Genomic DNA, 26574 nt, shown 5'->3' with positions numbered 1-26574 from the left:
CCTCCTACTGTATAATATTATATCCTGGTAAATTTTCATGAATTTTGGATAATCAGAGCTATTTTTCCCATTTTTAGACCATTATAATTACCAAGAATTGGTAAAAATAGTAAGACATGATGAAAAATCTTGAAATTATTTTCTGAAGTCACCCATGATATTTAAGGTATGCGAAAATTGTTAGATACAATTTTCATATCTTCTAAGGGGGTTTTGTAATTTATCATGTCCTAAATAAAAGAAAATTAGAAGTCGTATTAAACAGTAACAAAAATTTCTGAAATTTGGTGCGGAGTCATTATTCCCAATAAGTATCATCCATGAATTTATTTAGGATTTATTGACCTCTGGAAGTATTTTATATGATTTATGCCCTTGGTTTTAGCAATAATTCTAATAAATCAAAGAAATAACAAAAGCTCTTGAAATTTTCCAGATTATCTCATGCATGCAAGGGCTTTCAAAAGGAAAAATGTAAAAAAAAGTATTCAGAAGAGAAATGAGGGTAATGATTCCAAACAATTTAAGAAAAGTTGCATGCAATAATGCATGAAGTGTAGATGTGGCTGAGGTTCATGAATTTTTGTAGCCCATTCAGTGAGGTTTTAAGCCACGAAATTTCAACCATCATTCACTAGATATGTTAAGTTTCTAAGGTATTTTTCCTCAGATTTATGGTTGGGTTTAAGGCCATTGTTTAAGCAAGATAAAAATAGTGATCACAGAAAAAGAGCTGTATGCGCAACCTTTTTGTAAAATCTGCTAAAAATCGGATATTTAATATTTTACAGTAAGACCAGTTGGGTTTGAAAGTTAATTCGTGGAACTAACCAATACAAAAAGAATATCATGATTTGGTTAAGAAATGACTGAGTTATGACTGTTCAAAGTCGAACAAAGTAATCTGGCAGATTGCATGTTTGCTTGTGTGCATTATTAGGGTATTTCAATAAGAACATCATGCATGTCTTTGGTAAGGCCCGATTTCTAACACATGCATGGAATGAATGAGCATCCAAGATGTACTAGAAATGGTTTAAATGCTTTTGTTCATGCATGAACACAAAAGAAATGGAGAAGAACATGAAATATTAGGTTTTGATGTCACATGATCATTTGTGCATCTTTTCCACTCCTTGCATGGGTTTGATCCCGGATTTTCACCATCTCTAACACATGCATTGTGTTATGGTGAGAATCTACAAACCACAAGGGGAGAATAAAGATTTCTAGTCATGGAAAGGCATAGAATCCGAAAAGTAGAGAAGACTAAGAAGAAAAAGAGGTTTAACCATGAAACTATGGAAGAAGATGTTGTTGTTTACCTTGGTTTTGACCTTGAGAGAAGTAAGAACACTTCAAGGGCTTCACAATCTCGAAATTTTGCAGAGAAATGAGAGGATTTTCGTGAGTTTAGAGAGAGGGAGGAAGAGAGTGAAGTGTGTGAAGAGAGTGAAGTGATAGAGTGAAGTGGAAGAGGTGGAGTGGGGGTTTAAGCTTAATGATTGTGTTTTGGGGAAGAGAGAGGGCATGGGGAGAGGTGAATGGCCAGATTTTTGAGTGGATTAGGGCATTCTCTCTCCTCAATTCAAATTTTATAAAAATCCCTCCTTAATTTTTATAAAAATCTAATTTTTATAAAAGTGATTCTTTAAGCAATTTTTGATTTATTTAAAAAATCTTGTTTTTAACTAATTAATTATGATTAATACTTGGTAATTTAATTTCTATTTCATTGACTATAATTCATAATTTGATTAATAACAATTTGATATTAGGAAGTTTATAGCCAAATTTTATAAGGTTTTTAAGCTTTATAATTTAGAACTTTGGATTTTTGGCTCTTTAGGGTTTTTGGAATATAGTTTGATATTCAACAACATGTTGAAGTATAATTAGAATGTTTTAATTTATTTTTAGAGTTTTATACCCTATTTCAATTATAACAAAGCTTGAAGCTTTATTCTAATTATAGTATTGGCATTTCCTATTGTAGCTAAGCAACTTACTAGAATTGTAAGTATCAAGTATATTAGTCCTAGACCTTAGTTGGATCCTAGTTTATGCAAGATTTTTGACCTAATCTATACTACTAGGTCATGGCATGTTGTGCATGAATGGTTTTTATAAAGATGCATGAGTCCGAGAATGACCTGAATTGGCAGTTGTCACATCAGCAAATGTCCGGTAAGTTGAGTTTGCCACAAACTCCCGAATATCTCTCCTCAGAACACTCAGATAACGGCTCATACGAGCCTGCTCAGAAGACACCTGCTTAGGGCAAAACATCGCCCTCTCATGAAACTTCCCGGTGATCACTTCCATAGAATTAGTACCCTGCTTGAGGGTCAAGAACTCCTGAATCAACCATTCCCTCTCCACCGGGGGAACATACTCCTCTCGGAACATAGCGGTGAACCTCTCCCAGGTCACCTCAGAAATCTCAGCCAAAGTGAAGTTCGCCATCACGAACTTCCACCGATCCTTCGCTCCCAGGCGGAGCTGGTTCAGGGCGAACCGAACCCTCAAGTGCTCTGGACAAGAACATGTATAGAAACATCCCTCGATGTCAGAGATCCATCTCATAGCGGCAATAGGGTCCTGCGTTCCGCCGAACTCTGGTGGCTTCGTGTTGCTGAACTCCCTGAACAACAACGAGTCACCTCCCTGAGGTCTGGCAGCAACAACAGTAGCAGTAGCTGCAGCTATAGCAGCCTCAGTCAGCGCTGCATACCGCTCATCAAAAGTCTCAATCAAAGTGGTCTTGATGCCCCCAAACATCTCAGGAATCTCAGCCTGGATGGCAGCAGCCACCTCCTCGTGAATCAATCGACGGATCTCCTCGTCGCTGACACCACTGCTCTCAGGTGTGTGTCGAGTCCCAACCATGATGCCTCTCAAATACAACAAAAATTATCAGAGACTCGATCGCGCATACTCATACTCGATGACGCAACCCTACTTGTCCTCTGTTGTCCAAAAGATTCTTACATGGAATGCCCACTGATCCGGTGTCTTAATATTGTATCAGTACAAAACCCCAAGATCAGAAAATATATAAACTCCAATGTGTGTGTGTACGAATCATGTCGGCGCCTTCCCGCGCTTATCACTAGTACCTGAAACACATAACACAACAACTGTGAGCATAAATGCTTAGTCAGTTCCCCAAAATACCGCATACAACACATACACAACTCGAGGCTATAATATGACCTTCCGATCGATGTGTCTCAGTGGGACCCTCCAGTCATGTAGCTCGTTGGTCCCTCTGGTCCAGTCATAGCTCGTTGGGCCCTCCGGCCCGGTCTGTATCGTTGGACCCTTTGGTCCAGTCTATAACATCATACAACATACATATAATACATAGCACATAGTTTCATACATAACACATAAGACCCTCTGGTCCACACAATATACCACTCTAGGTAACGTATAGTGAGAAGACTTACCTCGGTGTCTCGGTAAATATCTGACTCGGTAGAAATGTGATCTAGCCTCCGCCTAATCACATAAAGTAAATACTCTCGTAAATACAACTGTACTCAACCCTAAAAGTCAACAAGGTCAACGGTCAAACTTTGACCCGACTCGTCGAGTGCACTAGGGCGACTCGGCGAGTCTACACGTGTCCACTAACTCTCTTAGTCCCTCTCTTGGCACGTCGAGTACTTCCCTGACTCGACGAGTTCCACCTGGAATGAATCGTGGGGCCACCCCGACTCAACCCGCCGAGTCTCAAGAACAACTCTGCGAGTTCCGCCTTGAACTCTAGTCCCCCTGACTCACCCTGACTCACCGAGTTATTCCCCAACTCGGCAAGTCCACTCACTAAGTGATTTACAGGAAACCCTCATCCTACTCATCGAGTCTGTTCTTCAGACTCGGCGAGTTCATGCCATGCACAAACTCAACAGGCCTCCTGAGGTCAGATCTGTTCCATACATTCATAGATCTGGCCTTCCCAAACATGATAATCACGTAAAGTTTAGACCTTGACACTCATATGGTTAAACTTGGTGATTTAGCCCCAAAAATGACATCCCAAGCTCATGGCTCCCAAAATGACTCATAAAGCTCCAAGGATTAAGATCTTTGGACCTCTTTGGGTCTAGATCCAAGACATAAACTCGAGAAGGGACCAAATGCTCCACTTAATCAACCTCTAAAAGGGTTAGAAAACCCTAACACTAAGAATCAACACCAAAACTGAAGAAGGTCCGAGAAAATACCTCAATACAATCTCTATGAACTAAAAAATCACCAAAATCGCACCTCATTAAGCCTCCTCTTGTCTTGGTCACTTCCTTCTTGCAAAACAACTCACAAAAGGATCAAGAATGGCCTCTCCTTCCTCACAAACGCTCTAGATCTCTTAGGGTTTCTCTCTGGGGGTTGGTGGCCGCAAATGACGGCCCGAAGGTCCTTTAAATAGGTCTCAAACCCTAGAAATTAGGGTTTCATTAAACAGCGTGGACTCGCCGAGTCCAGCTGTGAACTCGCATACCAATCTGCGACCATACTCGGCAACTTTAGACACCAACTCGCCGAGTCTCCTCACAACTTTCAAAAATAAGAGAATAAAATATAATACCAGGGAATCCGGATGTTACACCGAACCTCGCATACGACCGAACCCGAAGGTCCTCTCGGACCGAACCCTCCTTTCGCCTTCGCCTCATCTCACCTTCGAGCCATTTTGCTTCATGCACCTTCGGTCCTATCCTCACAACCAAGCTTCGGTCCCACTCTCTAAAGGAGCAAACCCTCGCACCTTCGGTCCCCCATGCGAGAAGCTTGGCAGACTTCGCTTTTCCTTCCCGGTTTTCGACTAGTTTTGCATTTTAGGCCCGTTTTTAATTAGTTTAACGCGGGATTTTCACCCAAAACTTTATTTTAACATATAAGGCCCCATATTTATTAATTAATCATGTTTTTAGGGATAAATTTTATCCAAGAGGAATGGGTGAAGTACAAGAGGTGGAGTGTTGACTTTTCTTTAGTTTATGACACAAGCAACCACCCACACCCACTCCATGACCAACCACACTCCTTCCAGCATACCTAGGTCATGTCAATGTACTTTATCATCATTTCCATCCATTCTCACGTTCTAAGATCTGGGAAAACTCACCCTCTCTCCTCACTTCACTCATTTTCTCTCATTTCCACCAAATGATCAAACACTTTTCTCTCAACTCTTATTTCTCAATTTCGAGATTTCCAAGGCTTTCCTTCTACTTTTGGTAAGTATCTTCATCATCCTTATGATTATTACACTTCCTTCTACTCCAATCATGGATTGCTTACACAAATCCCATCATTTTGGTGTTAGATTCTCGAATCTTCAAGGCAACCTTCTAAGTGTTCTTAAGTGGAAGACTTCTCTTCTTATCTTCTTCATTCACCCATTGAAATTATATAAGGTGAGTTTATACCACTATCTTTTCATGTTTTCCTAAGTTTTAGGGAGGGGAATACAAGTTAAAACACCAAGAACACAACTAAACTTTTCCAACAGCTTTCATCAAGAAAGTTTAACTCCATTCATGGACTGTTTTGGTCAACTTAAACATTTTAGTTTTCAAAACTATATTAGATGAACATATTTCTGGTTTATACCTTTAAAATGACTACTTGTACATCTCCATACGATTTTTCTACGATTTATGGTGATTTTTACAAAACAGCCTATCATTTCAAGAACAAATCCAGACCAGTCTGTGAATATGGATATTTTAACACAAGTTAAAGACTTCGAAAAATCATAATAAAAATTATGAATAAACTAGACACGTTTTTCGAACTCTCAAAATTTACAGATTCAGTTTTTGACTTCGTATGATTTCTCTATGATTTTTCTAAAACAGTGCAGAAATGTTAAGAACTAGTTAACAGCTTATAACTTTCATAACACTTTGTATTATGTTGAGCAAAGTCTATAACAACAAGTACTAAATATTGAATGTGTTTTCTTGTTAGTGTATCATGATAAACTGAAATTTAGTCATTCATGATTTGATTCTTCATTTATTTAGAACACATATAATAAGTTATAATAAGCATAGTTTATGGATTCATAGAACTAATGTATTTTCATAAAAGAGTTCTTTTACATTACAAAAGTTTTGGATAAACTATAATAGGTATTGTTTATGTGTCATTTACATTTCAAACTTATTTACCGAAGGTTTTCAGTTCAGTTCACGTAAATCTGTTAATGAATAAAATTGTGAGACATTCCCTTCGTGTTACCTTCATGGTAACAAAGTCAAAAGTCCTGTGAATTGTAACCAGAGTCTCTGGTAGGGAGAGCGTGATAGTTGTGTATAGATCTATATGGGGTTTGAGAAACCCGCACCTGAGCTACTTGCAACAGCTAGACCGGCAGTTCTGAGGTGACAAGTGTCATTTAACGTGCGACGCCTGAAGAACGTCGTATTACGAGGCCGTCTGAGTCTTAGCATGGTTATAATAGCTCACATGTGGTATTAACAAATCATAAGATTTACGGGTTCTACTTTTAAATTAGCGAGTTATGTCAATTTAACTCACAAGAATTACTTTAAGTATGGAAAAATACTTGTGAACTTTCATATCAAAAAGGGTTTTATTCCGATTTAAAATCACTTTTATATCATGGAAAATACTTGTTTACTTTCGGTCCTGGGATTTAGGACTACCTAACTCTTATAAGGAAAATATAGGATTTTCTTTGGAAACATATTTCAGTTAAAACTACATTCAGCTAGAATTTTTAGGCTTTGGCTATAATTGCGAAGTGTATATGTTAGAGTTATATAAGAATCTATTCATAATCGACTTAGAATTGGTGGGCCCGCCTTTCTTCCTGTTCCTTGTTTGGTTGTGGATCTAGGGCAGACCCATTATATTCGAAGGTTTATTTAATTTAAATCTTAAATAACTTATATACACTGAGTGATTATAGAAGGAATCTACGGGTCATTCTAGGGTTCATTATCTCATAACATAGAAGCATTCATTTCACACTTGATAAAGAAAATATTGGATTTTCTGGAAACATACTTTGTCGTTTTTACAAAGAAAACAATTTCTTTCTCAAACAAAACTCTTATGAACTCACCAACTTAATTTTTGCCACTTTTTCAAAACTACTTGTATTCTCAGGAAATCAGTGAAACTAGAAAACCAACATTTTGAGGATGGGACGTTAAATCGTCAAACAGTTCATTTTGTCATCATAATGTAATTGATTTGAAACATGTAAACATATACTTTGGTGTAACTTTTTCAATTATATTTATGATGGTTGTATTAACTTTGAGCACTATTATACTCATTGTTGAGATACTATACATGAAGTCCTCCACCCCCGAACGTTTCCGCCATCCTTGGTTTCGGGGTATGACACATTCTATCTTCACATACTGTCTTATGGGTATTTGACACAATACCATAAACATATAAACATGCATACATAACAACATAAAGACATACAACATGCATACTTAATATTGTAAGAGAGTTAATTATAACTCACCTTGTTTGTTAGTGAAGACTAACTATCCATTGGCTTCTAATCTTCAATTGGTGCATCTTGATCCATCTACTTGCTCAATGGTTAAGCATCCCACACTACCTAATTTTTTAAACTTTAATCTCTAATGCATCAATTCATCCCTTAAAGTAGTAAGGGTTTCAAACCCAAACTCTCTATGGATGAATTTCAACAGGGAAATTACTTCTAGAGCTTGGTTATAGTTGCTAAAAACTCTTAGTAACATCATAATGGATTTATAGTTCTATTAAATAAAATAATGTATTCAGTCTAACAATTTCACTATTGAAGCTCAAAGCTTCATAAAAATGAGATATCATTACCTCAAATGGAAAAGGATGTTAATCCTTGCAATCCTCCATCTCTAGTTTCTCTTGTCTTCTTCTTGGAAGCAAAATCGCCCCATCTTGGCTATCAATTGGATTGTAGAAGAAATGGTCTTAGAATGATCCCTTTGAGAGAACAAGATCTTTGCATAGGGACAAGGTTTGAGAACTCAAACCTTCAGTGAATGCTTGAGATCAATGTCTGCTTGCAAATAGATGTTCAAGTCAAGGCTGGAAAGACCAGTCAAGTCTTAGATAATTAGTTAAACAAATGATCAAGATATTAGGTATGAATAAGTAGATAATGATCAAGGAAAAATCAATAAATGAACAAGTAGAATGTTTTTGATGTACTAAAGATAAATGACAAAAGTGGGAGAAAAGATCCGTCATTGACTTGTATTGAATGCTCCTGTATATGGGAGAGAGTATTACAGTGAATTAACCAAGTAACTTACATAGGACTGGACAAAGGAACTATTTCTACATTCTGATTGTCCTAAATAAACATTAGACTAAGTCCAATGAAGTGTTACATCAAAATACAAGACAAACTTAATAAATGAATAAGAAACAAAATAACTTCAGTCTGGACAAATTATGTTCCGAGATGAAGGTTTGGTTCCGGATCATTAAGCACTTCGGACTTCAGGATCAATTCTAGAATGTGTTTCTCTTCTTCACTCCTTTTCTCCAGCTCCGGACATGTTCCGGATCACATCTATCTTCGGAATCGACAGCCTTCGGAATAGATATACATAGGATTGCTAGAGGTTCACTTTCAGGTTCCAACAATCTCCCCCTAAGTGAACTTAGCAATCCATCAGGTTTAGTTCTTCATTGATGAAGGTGTATGCTCGGAAAAACCATTCTCGCAATGCAATGTACCAAGTCAGTTGACTTACAAACCTCGTTTTAACCTATTCCGGAGCATCAGACTTGGACGCCCTTACAATGAACTTTTGCAGAGCTTTGGTAGGAACCAGGTGTTTGTCAAGGACTCGGAACAAGTCCTTCGTGTTTGTTCTTCTGGTGGTGTAGACAAACCCTAGAACCGGTTCTTCGATCGGACCGTCTGAAAGAATTTCAGCTTCCGGAAGAACGAAGTCAATTTTTGCTACAAATTGTTCGGTTCCGTAGAGGTCAGCAAGTTCATAATCACATCTACAAAACTCAGCAACATAGTCTTTGAGAAAGCTGAGAGTAGAATGATAGGCACCCATACTAATGTCATCCTTTTGGTTTTCTCTGAAGTATGCAGCAAGAGTGAGGATGTCGATTGGATTCATAGAAGGGAAATCTGCATCAGTAACAGTCTTTAGAGTTGGTTTGTTTCGGAAATGATGGAAACGGAATAGAGGACAGTTCTACTCAAATTTTACTAATATTTTTCTTCCGAAGCCATGAACCTTAGTGATCCACTTTCTTGTCCATACTTCCTTGCGGGGCAGAGCATTTTTGGCGTAAAAGGTTTTGAGCCTTTCACGTTCGGTCCGGATGATCACTTCCGGATTTTCGTTTGGGTGGAGTGGAGCAAACTTCATGTAGAACTTGCTAAAGGGAGAGATGGAGAGAGGAAGATCTGGTTGATCATTGTCGTGGGAGGGAAGGTCATAGTAGAGAGTTGGGATGATGTCCTTGGCTTAAAGAATGCCTTCACGACACAGAGGAGAAATCCCACGCATCGGATCGGGATGATCTTTCAATGCTTTAATCAAGATACTATGCTCCAGTGCCTTTTGAATTTGTTCCTCAGACCATCCAAATTTTTGTTTGGGAGGACGTCCGTAATGAAGGGCTTGTTGTTCCGAAGTCATTAGTTTCTTCCCATTGTCTCTCTGAAGGGCGTCAATAACCATCTTCATGTTTTCGTCAATGATGAGTTCCGGAGTAGGAGTTGGAAGTGGTTCTTCTGGAATGTCATCTGAAGTGCGAAGAGGAGAGCCTTGATCAATTGGGGCTATTTTTGGTTCCGGAATGGAAGCATAAGGCATCGTGGAGAGAGTGGCTCGGAAGGCTTGAGCAGTAAGGACGGATTTTGTCTTAGCCATTTTAACTTCCATTTCAAAAGCATCCGGAAGAGAGGATGGCCATGAGACGGAGGACCAGATCTTCTTTTGTTCTTCTAATAAGATTTTCAAAGTAGGCTGCTTTGGGGCTTGAAGACCAAGAATCCCTTTGGGAGCTTCATCTGAGACATAGACATCGTAGTCTTCATCTTCTTCATTTCCTTCGCTAATGCCAAGGATTCCGGAGACAAGTTGGACATCTTCTTCGGAATTTAGGTCCTCGTCCCGGAGTGTGAATTCCGAGGCTGGCGTCCATTGCCTACTTGTGCCTTCTCCCCCTCTTTCATTGGTGACCCTGGAGACCGGTGCAAGCAACAAGTCCTTTTTGATGTCATCAAGTTTGGAGAACACATTCTGAAGACCGGTGGAGAGTTGAAGAGGCAGGGTGTCATAGGCTTCAGAGGTGGGAGCTTGTGTTGATAGATGCTTGAAGGTGCTGCTAAGGATTTCGATCATCTCATCAAACTTCCTATTCGTAACATCAACAATGTTCCAAGTTGAGCGCAGGATTTTGATGAGGACTTATTGGATGATCAAGTTCATTTCATCCTTCTTCCGGATCTCCTTCTCCTAGCGTTGAATTTGTTTCTCATGACGAACATGAGTCTTCTTGATTAGATCGTTGGTGGCAGACATAAGGTCGTCATGAAACTTGAGCATAGAAGAGATGGTGTTGAGGTAGTTGTCGACTAGAGCATCATATTTGGAATCAATCTGCTCAACTGTATGTTTCAGCCGGATATATATGAGCTGGTCAAGATGGGCTTCTCTCTCGGCTGAGGATGGTCTGGATTGCTTTGAAAGAGATTGAAGGATGGCGTCAAGTTTTGAGTCAAGTTCAGAGACTTTTTGATATAGTTTCAAATTCAGCTCGGTTACAGAGGTCTCTACAGAAGACACTTTAGCCATAGTGTTAGAGACATTGGTGTGGATCTCTAGTAGGGCGAATGGGTCAACATGATCACCAGCGGAGGATTCGGAATCTGAGTCTGAATCTTACGATGGGGGCTGGTGAGTATCCGGAATGGGGAAAGGACCCGGTTTGACCGCATCATTGTCTTCTTGATGGTGAGAGTTGGAGCCATCGTCCGGAGTGGATGTAGTGGAGGTTCCGAAGTCAAAAGTAGACTTGGATACAGATGCTTTAGATTGGTAATGAATGGACGTCATGAGATGAGCATCCAGAATTGTTGTAGCATCGTCCTCCAACATAACCTCTTAAGAAATCTATTCTTCCGGATCAATGTGGAAAGCACTTTGATGAGTGGTGATAGGAGGTTGCGTGGAAGTAAGTGCATCATCAGCTTCAGCGTCAGTAGGATTATAGGGCAAGTTACTTTGAATGGCCCTATTTCTCATAGAAATAAGAGTGGATTCCACTTGAGTTCGATTCAGATCCGGACGCCTTGATGCAGCCCTGTTCACATAATCTTCCCACAAGGGGTCATTAGAACCCGGTCGTCTTGTACGCCTTCCGGGTATCAGACCAGTTGGGGCATCGGAAGTTGGAGGGACCACTCCTTCTTTCAGGTGCTTAGGGTCCAGAACAAAAGTTCCGGAGTGTGTGCGTGTGGAATAAATAATAGGATTATCAAAAGTGACATGTGGGTGTGTTCCAGGGAGCTGCAAGGAACTTTGTTCAACACCTGTATCACCCTTTTAGGAGGGTGAGGGTGCATTATGTGGAGACTCCCCGTGAGTGTGTTCATGTGATGTTGAAACATTGAGGAGTATCTCGGATGAGTGGGCAAGGGGGTGTGCGGACGACCAGAATCAGCCGGAATATCATAAGTGCCTTCCTGTTGAGAGGAAGCATTGACTTTGGTTTTCTTTTGGCTGATTTTTTGGGATTGGGTCCGGACATGTCAGGGTTGGCCTCTTCCGAAGTGGGTTCAATAGAGACCGGGAGCGTGTTTGGGAGATTTGCAGTTGAGTGAGCGTAAAAAGGTAAAGTGAGGATTTGAGAGGGTATTTATAGGTAAGGGAATATGGGTCAGGTTGAAAAAGTAATGATGAGGATCTGAGGTTAAACGGGTTGCATTAAATGAGTTTATACCTTTTTGGGGGTTGAGGTGACAGGAACGTGAAAGGTTGAGTGGTTGATGTTGAAAATGGGAATAGCAACTGGCGATACGATGCATGCTTTTAGAGATGGTACAGTTATGGCTCGAGGATCAAGGGCAAAGGGATAAGGATTCCGAAAAGTAACCGTTGCTGACGGTTCATCGTAAAACCTTTTGGTATTTCGGATGAGTAAATCATGGATGACTAAGATCCGATAGGTACAAGGGCAAGTTCTGAATTTATTCTTTAGAGGCAGTTCCTGAGTGAGAAATGTTCCGGAGAGGATTTGAAATTTATTTTGAAAATCCAAAGCAATTTGAAATTCCGGAGCACATTTTGAGAATTTCCGGAGTAATTTGAATTTCCGGAGCACATTTTGAAATTTCTGGAGCAATTTTGAAATTTTCGGAATGAATTTTGCTAGTTCGGAGCAAGTTTAAAATTCCAGACTAAATTTGAAAATTCCGGAGCAATTTTGAAGTTACGGATTAGATTTGAAAATTCCAGAGCATTTTTGAAATTCCGGACATGTGATTCTGATGATGGTCGATCTAGATCATCGTGAGGAAGAGAATAAACTGTTCAGCTTAAGAAACTTAAGGGATAATTAGCAAAAGAGACGAGTAAAAGGATCCTATGTATTTAGAGGAAAAATAGTTCCGAAGCAAAATAAATGAGTTCGGAGCATATACTTCTTCTGAATACTTCTGTCAAAGAGAACATGTCTCCTGAAAGAATTGAGGATCAGGCATCATCGTACCCATTTTGTTCAGAAAACCATTAAATTTGGTTTCGTCTAATGCCTTGGTAAAGACATCAGCAACATGATCTGTAATAAAATGGTACCGGATGTCAATGTGCTTCGTCATGGAGTGATGAATTGGGTTGTGAGAGATGGAAATGGCACTTTGAGAATCACAGTAGATAGGAATGCATTGAAATCGGTAACCATAATCCAAGAGTTGAGATTTCATCCAGAGAACTTAAGAGGTACAACTGGCAGCAGCAATGTATTCAGCTTTGGCTGTAGAGAGAGCAATGCAATTCAGTTTCTTGGATGACCAGCTGACTAAACGACCACCTAGGCATTAACATCCTCCTGATGTACTTTTCCTATCGAGTTGAAGACCACCATAGTTTGAATCAGAGTAAGCTTGCAGAAGGAAACTTTCATTTGCTGGATACCAGATTCCGAGGTTCTTTGTACCTTTAAGGTACCGGAAAATTTGCTTCACAGCCAAAAGTTGAGACATCTTCGGATTGACTTGAAATATGGCACATAAACATGTTTAGAACATTATGTCCAGACAACTTGCAGTGAGTTAATGTAAGGATCCAATCATTCCACGATACTTCTTTTCATCTACAGAAACACCCGAAGGGTCGGCAAAGATTTTGTGACCGAAGCCCATGGGTACCTTGGCTGAGGCACAAGAGTCCATAGAGTATTTCTTGAGAAGCTCAGAAATATACTTCTCTTGGTAGATGAAAATGCCTTTGTTAGTTTGTTTAACTTGAAGGCCTAGAAAGAAACTTAATTCTTTATTCATGCTCATCTGGAATCGTTTGATCATTAAGTTAGCAAAGTCTTCAACCATGGATTAGTCCGTAGACCCAAAAATGATGTCGTCCACATAAATTTAAACCAACATGAGATGTTTTCCATTTGATCTTCTGAATAGAGTTGGATCTAGAATACCTTTTTGAAAGCCAGAGTGTTTTAGAAAGTCGGTGATGGTCTTGTACCAGGCACGAGGAGCTTGCTTGAGGCCATAGACATCTTTACGGAGCTTGTAGCAATAGTTCGGAAATGAGAGATAGACAAAATCGGGAGGCTGTTGAATATATACTTCGGTGTCAAGCTCAGCATTAAGAAAATCACTCTTAACATCCATTTGATAAACTTTGAAAACTTTGTGGGATGCATATGCAAGAAAGTTTCTGATAGCTTCAAGTCGTGCAATAGGAGCAAATGTTTCGTCATAGTCAAGACCATCAAATTGAGTGAAACCTTTAGCTACCAATCTTGCCTTATTTTGGATGATAACTCCTGCATCGTCTAGTTTGTTGTGAAATACCCATATTCTGCAGACAATAGGGTGATTTAGGGGAGGAGGAACAAGAGTCCATACTTTGTTTCGGTCAAATTCAACCAGTTCTTCTTGCATGGCTATGATCCAATCAGCATGCTCCAATGCTTCCTTAATGGATTTTGGTTCGATCACAGAAATTCAGGCTAAGAAATGACATTTATTTTGGATACTTCAAGCAGAGCGAGTCTGTACACCGGCATTGAGATTTCCAATCACTTGGTTTGGAGGATGATCCTTGGTCCAAACGTGCAATTTGGGAAGTTCTTGAGCAGCGGTCAATTCAATATCAACAATAGGATTGAGTTGCTCCCCCTAAATGATTTATATTTCAAGATGATGATCCCCCTGAACTTCTGAACCGGAGAGATTTACATTATCATCAGACGGGAACTCAAAGAAATTTTCGTTGTCATCATTGTTGATTGGATTGGAATCATCAAATTCAACAGCTGCATCTTGGAAGCCATCCACATTTGATTCACGAGAGGGATTAGCATTATTCTCCTCCTCAACCTGAGAAGGTTGAAATGGTTCGGAATCAAATGGTGACAGGCTCGGAAGAGGACCGAATAGGTTGTAAGAAACTGGGGCTTCCGAAAGATGTCACACCCCCGAACCAGGCGGCGGAAACGTCCGGGGGCTGTTGTGACTCAATTGTATACCATAACATTGAATATATATGAAACATAACAACATTCGTCACCATGCATTAATATAGTACAACCATTAGCGTTTCCATGAAATACACTGTTTAAATATTACATTCCCAAAAATAAATTGTTCGATTCGTACATAAATAAACTGCAAGCCATCACTGAATATGATTTCCTTTGATTCAATGGTTCCCTGAGAATACAAGTATTTTGAAAAACGTCAACATATGGAATGTTGGTGAGTTCATAAGTTGTATTTGAAAAACAATGTTTCGTATCGTTTGAAAACCACCAGAAAATCCGATATTTTCTGAAAAGAGAAGCTTTTGAAAACGGTTGTGAAGATCCATAAGTATGCTTGTTTGTTTCTATACTTGTAAAAATTGTTCACTAAAATTGTATGCATTTCGAATCCGATATGTATTGAAAAACCTAGGAAAACCCGATGTTTTCCTAATCCTTTGAAATCCATTAAGTTGCGTTAAAACCATTACAAAAATAGTAGTCTCATTCCCAGGCGACGTTGGATTATTTTTGAGCATGATTAATTACTACAAACCCGCGTTACACAAACACCAAGTTTATAGCAATACTAACGATCCCGAAGGCGTCGTCCGTACTAATCACGTTATCTAGCCGCCCTGACTACGTGTCGTCCCACATCCGAAGAGAAAGAGGACACGAAGGCCTCGATGACTCTATTAGCCGGTTGGGGATAAAATGTGTACGAGGGGTCCCCGACCCGCCTCGCAAAAATATGTAGACTTTACTAGCAATACCAAAGGACCCTTGGGGACCAGTGGTATACAAGCCATTGAAAGTCCCTCTACGTTGTGCCAAGTCGGTGAAACCCAACACTTCGTAGAAAAAAAATGTCTTCGGGCCTTAAGATCAGGTCATTGGGCTAGCTAGGCCCAACAAACAAGATTTTACACTTTTGGGGCCCAAAGATGGTGCGTAGACGTCTGTGCACACTCGTATGTAAGTTGAATTCCCAAACGTTATTTGTATGTATCGTAGTGTCGCCATGTTAGTAGTTTCGGATTTTCATTGGTTCGAGACCGAACCAATTCGTTTTACAACGATTTTGGTATTGTAGTGTATTGTATTTCGTCGATAGTCGCGGTACCATTATTTGGTCAAATTGCATGCATTGAATTAGTCTTGAAAATTTTCTGTTTTCAGCCCCTCCTTGTTTGTAAAATTTACTTTTTCAACCCGTTATTTAAATACTTTCCAGTTTGGTCCTTAAATCAATTTTCTTGACATTTTAACACCAAAACTTATTGAAATAAATATTTTTCAGCATATTTTTCATAGAAAACAGCTTAAGTCCCTGGAATTTCAGTTTTCTCGGTTATAACCCTTCTTTTCGCAATTTTGACAATTTTGGCCCAAATTGTGAAATTTTTGCAACTTTGGTCCTTTTTAAATTTAAAAAGCATTTTAAACCTTTGAAAAGGACTTGGATCACTTATGGTCCACTGTTTTACAGAAAATCACAGTTTTGGCCCTCCAAAACAGAAAAACTCGCATAATGGGCCTCATTGGGCCGAAAATGTCATTTTTAGCCCATTAAGCTTGAAATTTATGTTTTTAATCCTCTGAATGAGTAAATTTCCAGAATTTGTTTTATTGAAACTGTTTTGGCACACCTCATCCATCAGAATTCGTGATATGTCAATTTGGACCCTTGATTTTGTATTTTTCACATTTTAGGCCCAAAATTTGTGTTTTTAGCCCAAAGAAGATTGTTACTAAACTACTTAGCCATTTTTCTTGAAACACTTTGTATGTAGAAACATATTTGATGCAAAAATCATTTAACATAAGATATATCTTGGTTTTGAGGAGTTTTATGGTTAGATCCAACATTTTAGCACACAAAAGCATACATGTAAGCATGGAAATCATACAAGGCATACAAAACACATATAGATCTACACTTTCACTTGTATTCCCCCCCCCCCCACAAAACTCATAAAAACAGAAAATAGGGGGTATGAAGCTCACCTTGGGTGTGGGGGCTCGGTTTTGCAAAGAAAATGGAAGGAAAATGAAGTGATTTTTGGCCTAAGCACCTTTCGGTGAAGATTTCGACCTCTAGGATGCAAGATCACAAAAATGAATGAATTTAGAAGAGATTTTAATGAAGTAGAGGGAGTTAGATCATAAGTTAAACATTAACTTACCTTAGATGGTGAATTTCTTTAGGATGATTCTTATGCTTCAAGCCAAATTTTCGAGACTTTTGAATGGAGTGGGAGGATGATTTCTTGAGTAATTTGGAGAGAGTTTGTGAAGTGTGTGTGTGTGGGTTACTCTCGGCCGAATCAAGAAGGAAGAGGGAGGGAGAGAAGAAAAGACCTTGAGGTGATGTTTGCATGGAAGAATGAGAATGCATGGATGTTTGAAGGGTAATGCTTAGATATCCTCCATACAAAGATGATGTGTCATGCAAGAAGTCAACTCCTCCCTTTTATTTGGGCTTGGGTCGAGAATGATGGGGGAAAAGAGGATGTTTGGGCCATAAATGCTTAAGCCCAATTTTCATGGTTAAATTGAGTGATTTTTGGTCCAAATAAATATAAAGGTGATTTTTATGACTTGTTAGGGTCAAATTAGGTTAATTATGGTTCATAGTCATTAATTTATTTCATTCTAGGCCCAATGTGGCCCAAAATGTTGAAATAATTTAGTGTGGGTCTAATTAGAGCCCAATTACGGTTCTAAGCCCATGATAGTCTATTTGGAAGCTTATTGGTCCATTTGGATCCAATAAGGAAGTTCTAGTCCAAGGTGTACCTAAACAAGAACTTCTAGGGTTTCCAATTGTTTGATGACTATTTGTAGTACTTGTATGATGTATTTACTTGACGTTTTTGAAGTCATAATCATAGGTGTCAATCATGTCCTTAAGTTTTTGATTCACATTGACTTGAGTGTATGGATTACATGACACAAAATTTCCAGTTGTGACATCATCCCCCCGTTAGAGGGAATTTCGTCCCGAAATTCTGTTTGAAAGCTAGATTTGAGAATGCTAGAATAGGTGAGGGAACTTTTGCTTCATTTGATCTTCACGTTCCCACGTGAATTCTGGCCCACGCTTTGCGTTCCACCGCACCTTCACGATCGGGATGCGACTTTGCTTAGTACGCTTCACCTCCCTGTCCATGATCTCGATTGGTTCTTCGACGAACAGGAGATTCTCATTGATTTCGATTTCGTCAAGAGGAATAACAAGGGTGTACACCGTTTAGCTCCGCAGGTAGTTGTAGTCTGTAGGCTACCGGACCTATTCGGGCGACGATTTCGAAAGGTCCAATGTATCGCGGGTTCAGCTTTCCCCGTTTTCCGAAACGTATAACCCCTTTCCAGGGTGAGACTTTCAACAGTACTCGATCACCGACCTGGAATTCTAAGGGTTTTCGCCGTTTATCGGCGTAGCTCTTTTGTCTGTCACGCGATGCTTGTAATCGGGCTTTGATCTGAACGATCTTTTCTGTGGTTTCGCAAATAATCTCCGGTCCTGTTAGTGCCCTGTCTGATGTATGCGTTCTTGCTAGTTGGGTGTCACCTACTTCAGCCCAACATAACGGGGATCTACATTTACGCCCGTACAGTGCTTCGAAAGGGGCCACCTTGATGCTCGAATGGTAACTATTGTTATATGAGAATTCGATCAACGGTAGGTGGGTATCCAAAGTCTATCACACATGCACGAAGCATGTCTTCAAGCGTCTGAATGGTTCGTTCACTTTGACCGTCCGTTTGTGGGTGATATGCGGTGCTCATATCGAGATGAGTTCCCATTGCCTTGTGGAGTGATTGCCAAAAGCGCGATGTGAACCTACTGTCCCTATCCGAGATGATAGATTTTGGCACTCCATGGAGTCTTACGATTTCTCGTAGGTACAACCGCGTCAGTCTCTCCATCTTGTAGGATTCTTTGATTAGCAGGAAGTGGGCAGATTTCGTCAGTCGGTCGATTATTACCCATATGGTGTCCAGTCCGTCCGACGTCTTGGGCAGCTTGGTCACGAAATCCATAGAAATCCCCTCCCATTTCCACTCAGGGATTGCCGGTTGCTGTAACAATCCGGAAGGTTTCTGGTACTCCACCTTTACTTTGGCGCACGTAAGGCACTTACTAACATAGGTCGCGATTTCCGCCTTCATGTTAGGCCACCAATAGTGTTGTTTAATGTCCAAGTACATCTTGTCCGAACCGGGATGAATGGAGTATCGTGTCTTGTGAGCTTCCTTCATAACGGTCTCCCTAAATCCTCCGATTTTTGGGTCCCAAATACGGTTCATGAAGTAGTATACCCCATTCTCTTTTGCTTCTAGGTTCTTCTCCATCCCGCGCAATGCCTCGCTAGTTCTATTTTCCGCTTTCATAGCCTCTGACTGGGCTAATGCAATTTGAGTGGCCAGATGAGACTGAATGGTTATCGAGTGTGTTTTCGTACGGCGATTAGAGTACTCCTTCCGACTTAATGCATCAGCTACCACGTTGGCCTTGCCTGGATGGTACTTGATCTCGCATTCGTAGTCGTTTAGCAATTCCACCCATCTTCGTTGTCTCATGTTCAGCTCTTTCTAATTCAAGATGTGTTGGAGGCTCTTGTGGTCCGTGAAGATGGTGCACTTTGTACCGTACAGGTAGTGCCTCCAAATTTTCAGAGCGAAGACCACGGCTCCCAGTTCTAGGTCATGGGTCGTGTAATTTACTTCGTGCGTCTTTAGCTGGCGGGACACACATGCTATCACTCTTCCACGTTGCATGAGAACGCAACCTAAGCCTTGATTCGACGCGTCACAGTAGACTACAAAATCTTCCGTTCCTTCGGGTAGAGATAGCACAGGAGCGCTACAGAGAGCTTGCTTCAAGTTTCGAAACGCAATCTCTTGTCGGTCTGTCCACTTGAATGGCACGCCCTTTTGCGTAAGCAAGGTAAGCGGCTTGGCGATCTTAGAGAAGTTTTGGATGAATCTCCTATAGTAGCCTGCTAGGCCTAAGAACTGATGAATTTCTGTGGGCGTAGTCGGAGTTGCCCATCCTTCCACAGCTTTGACCTTAGAGGGATCCACATGAATTCCATCTTGGCTAACTACGTGACCTAGAAAAATTCATGCTCCGTAGCCAAAACTCACACTTAGAGAGTTTGGCGTAAAGCTTTTCCGATCGCAGCGTCTCTAGGACTTGTCGGAGATGTTGGCCATGCTCCTCTTTGCTTCGAGAATAGACGAGGATGTCATCGATAAACACAATGACGAAGTTGTCCAGGAACGGTCGATAGATTCGATTCATTAGGTCCATGAATGCGGCAGGTGCATTTGTTAGACCGAAGGGCATTACGACGAATTCATAATGTCTGTAGCGGGTTCGGAAAGCGGTTTTAGGAATATCTTCTTCTCGGACTTTGAGTTGGTGGTATCCGGACCGTAAATCTATTTTAGAAAAATAGCTAGCTCCTTGGAGCTGGTCCAATAGATCATCGATTCGCGGGAGTGGGTAGCGGTTTTTAACAGTGAGCTTATTTAACTCTCTGTAATCGATGCACATTCTGAAAGATCCATCCTTCTTTTTGACAAAGAGCACCGGAGCTCCCCATGGAGAGTAGCTAGGTCGGATAAATCCTTTGTCCAGAAGCTCACTGAGTTGGCTGGACAGTTCCTGCATTTCGGCAGGAGCCAACCGATATGGTGATTTAGCGAGAGGAGTTGCTCCTGGAACGAGGTCGATTCGGAACTCAACCTGTCTCTCTGGGGGTACTCCTGGAAGATCTTCAGGGAACACGTCCGGGAATTCACACGCTACCGGAATATCTTGGATGTTAGTTTCTTCTTTGGTCTTGTCCACTATGTGAGCCAAGAACGCCAAATTGTTCTTTCGTAGATGTTTTTGTGCTTTGATGCACGAGATAAGACGAAGATTCGTACTAGGTTTGTCTTCGTAAATTACTAGGGTTTCGTGATTCGGGAGATGAAGGCGAACGGCCTTCTCGTGGCACATAATCTCAGCATGGTGGGGGCTTAACCAATCCATGCCGATAATCACATCGAAACTCCTAATTGATACTGGCATTAGGTCTATTCGAAAAACGTGTTGGTTGAGGGTTAGGGTACATCCGATGTAGATTTCCCCAGTGGATTCGGTTTTCCCATTGGCCATTTCCACCGTATAGGTTTCATTTAGCTTCTGGGGTTGTTGTTTTAATAAATGTTTAAACTTCTTGCTTACGAAACTTCGCTCCGCTCCGGTATCAAATAAGATGCATGCATAAGTGTGGTTTAGGGGAAACGTACCGGTCACAACTGCGGGGTCCTGAACTGCATCACTCTGACCCATAGTCAGCATTCTTCCTGCTCCCATGTTTCCTGAGTTGTTGTTAGGGCAATCTCGGCGGAAATGCCCCGTCCTTCCACACCCAAAACAGGTGTGGCTAGGCCCTGCATTGTTGCCGCCGGTATTGGTGTTGTTGGTATTGCGATGGTTGTTGTTGTTGTTGTTCTGATTGTTTCCCTGACTCTGATTCTGAGAAGGATAAGTCCTGCAGAACCTTGCAGTGTGTCCCCTTCGGTTGCAACTGGTGCAATGGAACTCCTTACATTCTCCATGGTGATGGAAACTGCACTTATTGCACTTGGGAGAATTACCGGAATAGGGTCTTGAAGCATTTGAAGCAGCTGAGGCTGGAGCATGTGGTGTGGCTGGAACCGGTGCGGTGACAGCATTAACTGCCACTGTCTGCTGCTTTTTAGAGGCCTCGGGGCCCTGACGCCCCTTTCTCTTGTTGTTCCATCCCTTCTTACCATCACCCTCCTTCTTTTTCTCAGTCTCCACTGGCTTCTCGCCCTTCTTGTTGTTATGATCATATAGCCTCTTTGCCAATCTCTTCGCACTGTCAAACGTTTCGGGGTTTGCAGCTATCACATTTCCCTGAATGGGAGGTGTCAGTCCCCAGATGAATCGTTCGATCTTCTTTCCTTCTGATGTGATCATACCCGGGCACAACAGAGATAGTTCGCTAAATCTCGATATGTAGGCATCGATGTTCGCATTCTGCACAGTGAGGTTCCATAATTCCTGCTCCATCTTTTGTATTTCGCCTCGAGGGCAGTACTCAGCCATTAACATTTCTTTCATTTCTGCCCAGGGGATAGAGTTGGCGACAGGGAGCGTCATAGCTTCCACGTGTCCGTTCCACCAAGTGAGTGCTTGGTCCACAAAAGTACAGGCCGCGAACTTCACCTTCATCTGCTCGGGGCACTCGCATATCTCGAATACCGACTCTACATTCTCGATCCATCGCTTCAGAGTGATCACTCCTCCAGTACCGTTGAAAGCTCGTGGTTTAGCGTTCGCAAAGTCCTTGTAGGTGCACGTTTTAGTGGGTCCTTGATTCGTCCCGTTGTTCGAACTTCCAGATCCTTGCCCGTTACCTCCTCCGTTCTTCCCTCGGTGAGTTGTGCCATAGCTGCTGTGACCGCAGCAAACACGGCTGCCTGGAAAGCAGTGGAGTCAACTTCGGGCGGGGTTGGTTCGGGATTTCCGCGAGTAGCTGGGCGAGGCATCTTTCTGTCATGAAACGGAAAGATGTTGGGTGTAAGTGGTTTCTGTGAGGTTGTGATCCTACTAACTAGGTGTATGGCACGAACTTAAGTACTTCTATCATTTAGCATACAATCATAGATTCGCAACACATAGCAAAACACGTAAGAGTTACTAATATCATCCTATGCCTCTTCCACTATTGCAGACTAAACAGACGTTCTCTTTTTGGTGACAAAGGGTATAGTTTTAGGTTCCCTAGCTATCCCGTTCTCATCAAGACGTGTGTTAGTTTTACTTTGGAGGGAATGTAGTTGATCAGGCTACATTCACTCCTTGGTATCACTAAGAACAGTCCCGAATTAACCGAGATACCAGCATTGTTGTGTTTGGTTCGGCGTTAGGTTTTTTTTGTTCCTAATACAAGCAGGGGTGTTTTAGTTACTTGTTTTGTTCAGAGTTATGTTAGTCCCTCTTTTGGTTTATAGTTGCATATCAATGTGTGGCTCGACATGCTAGTTCACTATAAGCAAAGCTCTGATACCAACCTGTCACACCCCCGAACTAGGCGGCGGAAACGTCCGGGGGCTGTTGTGACTCAATTGTATACCATAACATTGAATATATATGAAACATAACAACATTCGTCACCATGCATTAATATAGTACAACCAGTAGCGTTTACATGAAATACACTGTTTAAATATTACATTCCCAAAAATAAATTGTTCGATTCGTACATAAATAAACTGCAAGCCATCACTGAATATGATTTCCTTTGATTCAATGGTTCCCTGAGAATACAAGTATTTTGAAAAACGTCAACATATGGAATGTTGGTGAGTTCATAAGTTGTATTTGAAAAACAATGTTTCGTATCGTTTGAAAACCACCAGAAAATCCGATATTTTCTGAAAAGAGAAGCTTTTGAAAACGGTTGTGAAGATCCATAAGTATGCTTGTTTGTTTCTATACTTGTAAAAATTGTTCACTAAAATTGTATGCATTTCGAATCCGATATGTATTGAAAAACCTAGGAAAACACGATGTTTTCCTAATCCTTTGAAATCCATTAAGTTGCGTTGAAACCATTACAAAAATAGTAGTCTCATTCCCTGGCGACGTTGGATTATTTTTGAGCATGATTAATTACTACAAACCCGCGTTACACAAACACCAAGTTTATAGCAATACTAACGATCCCGAAGGCGTCGTCCGTACTAATCACGTTATCTAGCCGCCCTGACTACGTGTCGTCCCACATCCGAAGAGAAAGAGGACACGAAGGCCTCGATGACTCTATTAGCCGGTTGGGGATAAAATGTGTACGAGGGGTCCCCGACCCGCCTCGCAAAAATATGTAGACTTTACTAGCAATACCAAAGGACCCTTGGGGACCAGTGGTATACAAGCCATTGAAAGTCCCTCTACGTTGTGCCAAGTCGGTGAAACCCAACACTTCGTAGAAAAAAAATGTCTTCGGGCCTTAAGATCAGGTCATTGGGCTAGCTAGGCCCAACAAACAAGATTTTACACTTTTGGGGCCCAAAGATGGTGCGTAGACGTCTGTGCACACTCGTATGTAAGTTGAATTCCCAAACGTTATTTGTATGTATCGTAGTGTCGCCATGTTAGTAGTTTCGGATTTTCATTGGTTCGAGACCGAACCAATTCGTTTTACAACGATTTTGGTATTGTAGTGTATTGTATTTCGTCGATAGTCGCGGTACCATTATTTGGTCAAATTGCATGCATTGAATTAGTCTTGAAAATTTTCTGTTTTCAGCCCCTCCTTGTTTGTAAAATTTACTTTTTCAACCCGTTATTTAAATACTTTCCAGTTTGGTCCTTAAATCAATTTTCTTGACATTTTAACACCAAAACTTATTGAAATAAATATTTTTCAGCATATTTTTCATAGAAAACAGCTTAAGTCCCTGGAATTTCAGTTTTCTCGGTTATAACCCTTCTTTTCGCAATTTTGACAATTTTGGCCCAAATTGTGAAATTTTTGCAACTTTGGTCCTTTTTAAATTTAAAAAGCATTTTAAACCTTTGAAAAGGACTTGGATCACTTATGGTCCACTGTTTTACAGAAAATCACAGTTTTGGCCCTCCAAAACAGAAAAACTCGCATAATGGGCCTCATTGGGCCGAAAATGTCATTTTTAGCCCATTAAGCTTGAAATTTATGTTTTTAATCCTCTAAATGAGTAAATTTCCAGAATTTGTTTTATTGAAACTGTTTTGGCACACCTCATCCATCAGAATTCGTGATATGTCAATTTGGACCCTTGATTTTGTATTTTTCACATTTTAGGCCCAAAATTTGTCTTTTTAGCCCAAAGAAGATTGTTACTAAACTACTTAGCCATTTTTCTTGAAACACTTTGTATGTAGAAACATATTTGATGCAAAAATCATTTAACATAAGATATATCTCGGTTTTGAGGAGTTTTATGGCTAGATCCAACATTTTAGCACACAAAAGCATACATGTAAGCATGGAAATCATACAAGGCATACAAAACACATATAGATCTACACTTTCACTTGTATTACCCCCCCCCCCCACAAAACTCATAAAAACAGAAAATAGGGGGTATGAAGCTCACCTTGGGTGTTGGGGCTCAGTTTTGCAAAGAAAATGGAAGGAAAATGAAGTGATTTTTGGCCTAAGCACCCTTTGGTGAAGATTTCGACCTCTAGGATGCAAGATCACAAAAATGAATGAATTTAGAAGAGATTTTAATGAAGTAGAGGGAGTTAGATCATAAGTTAAACATTAACTTACCTTAGATGGTGAATTTCTTTAGGATGATTCTTATGCTTCAAGCCAAATTTTTGAGACTTTTGAATGGAGTGGGGGGATGATTTCTTGAGTAATTTGGAGAGAGTTTGTGAAGTGTGTGTGTGTGGGTTACTCTCGGCCGAATCAAGAAGGAAGAGGGAGGGAGAGAAGAAAAGACCTTGAGGTGATGTTTGCATGGAAGAATGAGAATGCATGGATGTTTGAAGGGTAATGCTTAGATATCCTCCATACAAAGATGATGTGTCATGCAAGAAGTCAACTCCTCCCTTTTATTTGGGCTTGGGCCGAGAATGGTGGGGGAAAAGAGGATGTTTGGGCCATAAATGCTTAAGCCCAATTTTCATGGTTAAATTGAGTGATTTTTGGTCCAAATAAATATAAAGGTGATTTTTATGACTTGTTAGGGTCAAATTAGGTTAATTATGGTTCATAGTCATTAATTTATTTCATTCTAGGCCCAATGTGGCCCAAAATGTTGAAATAATTTAGTGTGGGTCCAATTAGAGCCCAATTAGGGTTCTAAGCCCATGATAGTCTATTTGGAAGCTTATTGGTCCATTTGGATCCAATAAGGAAGTTCTAGTCCAAGGTGTACCTAAACAAGAACTTCTAGGGTTTCCAATTGTTTGATGACTATTTGTAGTACTTGTATGATGTATTTACTTGAAGTTTTTGAAGTCATAATCATAGGTGTCAATCATGTCCTTAAGTTTTTGATTCACATTGACTTGAGTGTATGGATTACATGACACAAAATTTCCAGTTGTGACAAAAGAGGAATTTGAATCAGAGATGCTTTTGATTGAGATTCGGAATCAAAAGCAGTTTCGGAAGGACCAAAGAGGGTTTCAAAATCAACTTCAAGAATAGTTTGAGGGTTCGGACATCCTAGCGGAGGAGCATCAAACTCCATAATGTGAGTAATGATGTAAGAGGGGCCAGAATTCTGAACAAAGTTGTCATCAAAGATAACATCAAAGCTTTCTTCTAGAACACTAGTTCTTCGGTTGAGAACTCTGTAAGCCTTGGATTTTGAAGTATACCCAAGAAAGATATCTTCATCAGCTTTGGGTTGGAACTTTGTAAGTTGATCACGGTTATTTTTGATGAAGCATCTGCATCCAAAGACATGTAGGAACGAGATAGTTGGCTTCCGACCATTCATTTCTTCGTATGGTTACATGTTGAGACGTCGATTGATGATGCTTCGATTCTGAGTGAAATAGGCAGTGAATACAGCTTCAGCCCAAAGATAGAGTGGCAGATTTGCATAGTTTAGCATTGATCGAGCGGTTTCAACAAGTGTTCTATTGCGTCTTTCAATTACACCATTTTGTTGTGGAGTATAGGGAGCTGAGAGGTTGTGGTTGATCCATTTTTCTGTGAGAAACTTCTCAATGGTGGAGTTAACAAATTCCGAACCATTATCACTTCGGATTCTTCTGACCGGGAGCTT

The sequence above is a fragment of the Lactuca sativa genome, chromosome 7 (assembly GCF_002870075.4).
Source record: "Lactuca sativa cultivar Salinas chromosome 7, Lsat_Salinas_v11, whole genome shotgun sequence".
Classification (NCBI taxonomy): Eukaryota; Viridiplantae; Streptophyta; class Magnoliopsida; order Asterales; family Asteraceae; genus Lactuca; species Lactuca sativa.
This window is presented reverse-complemented; position numbering follows the sequence as displayed.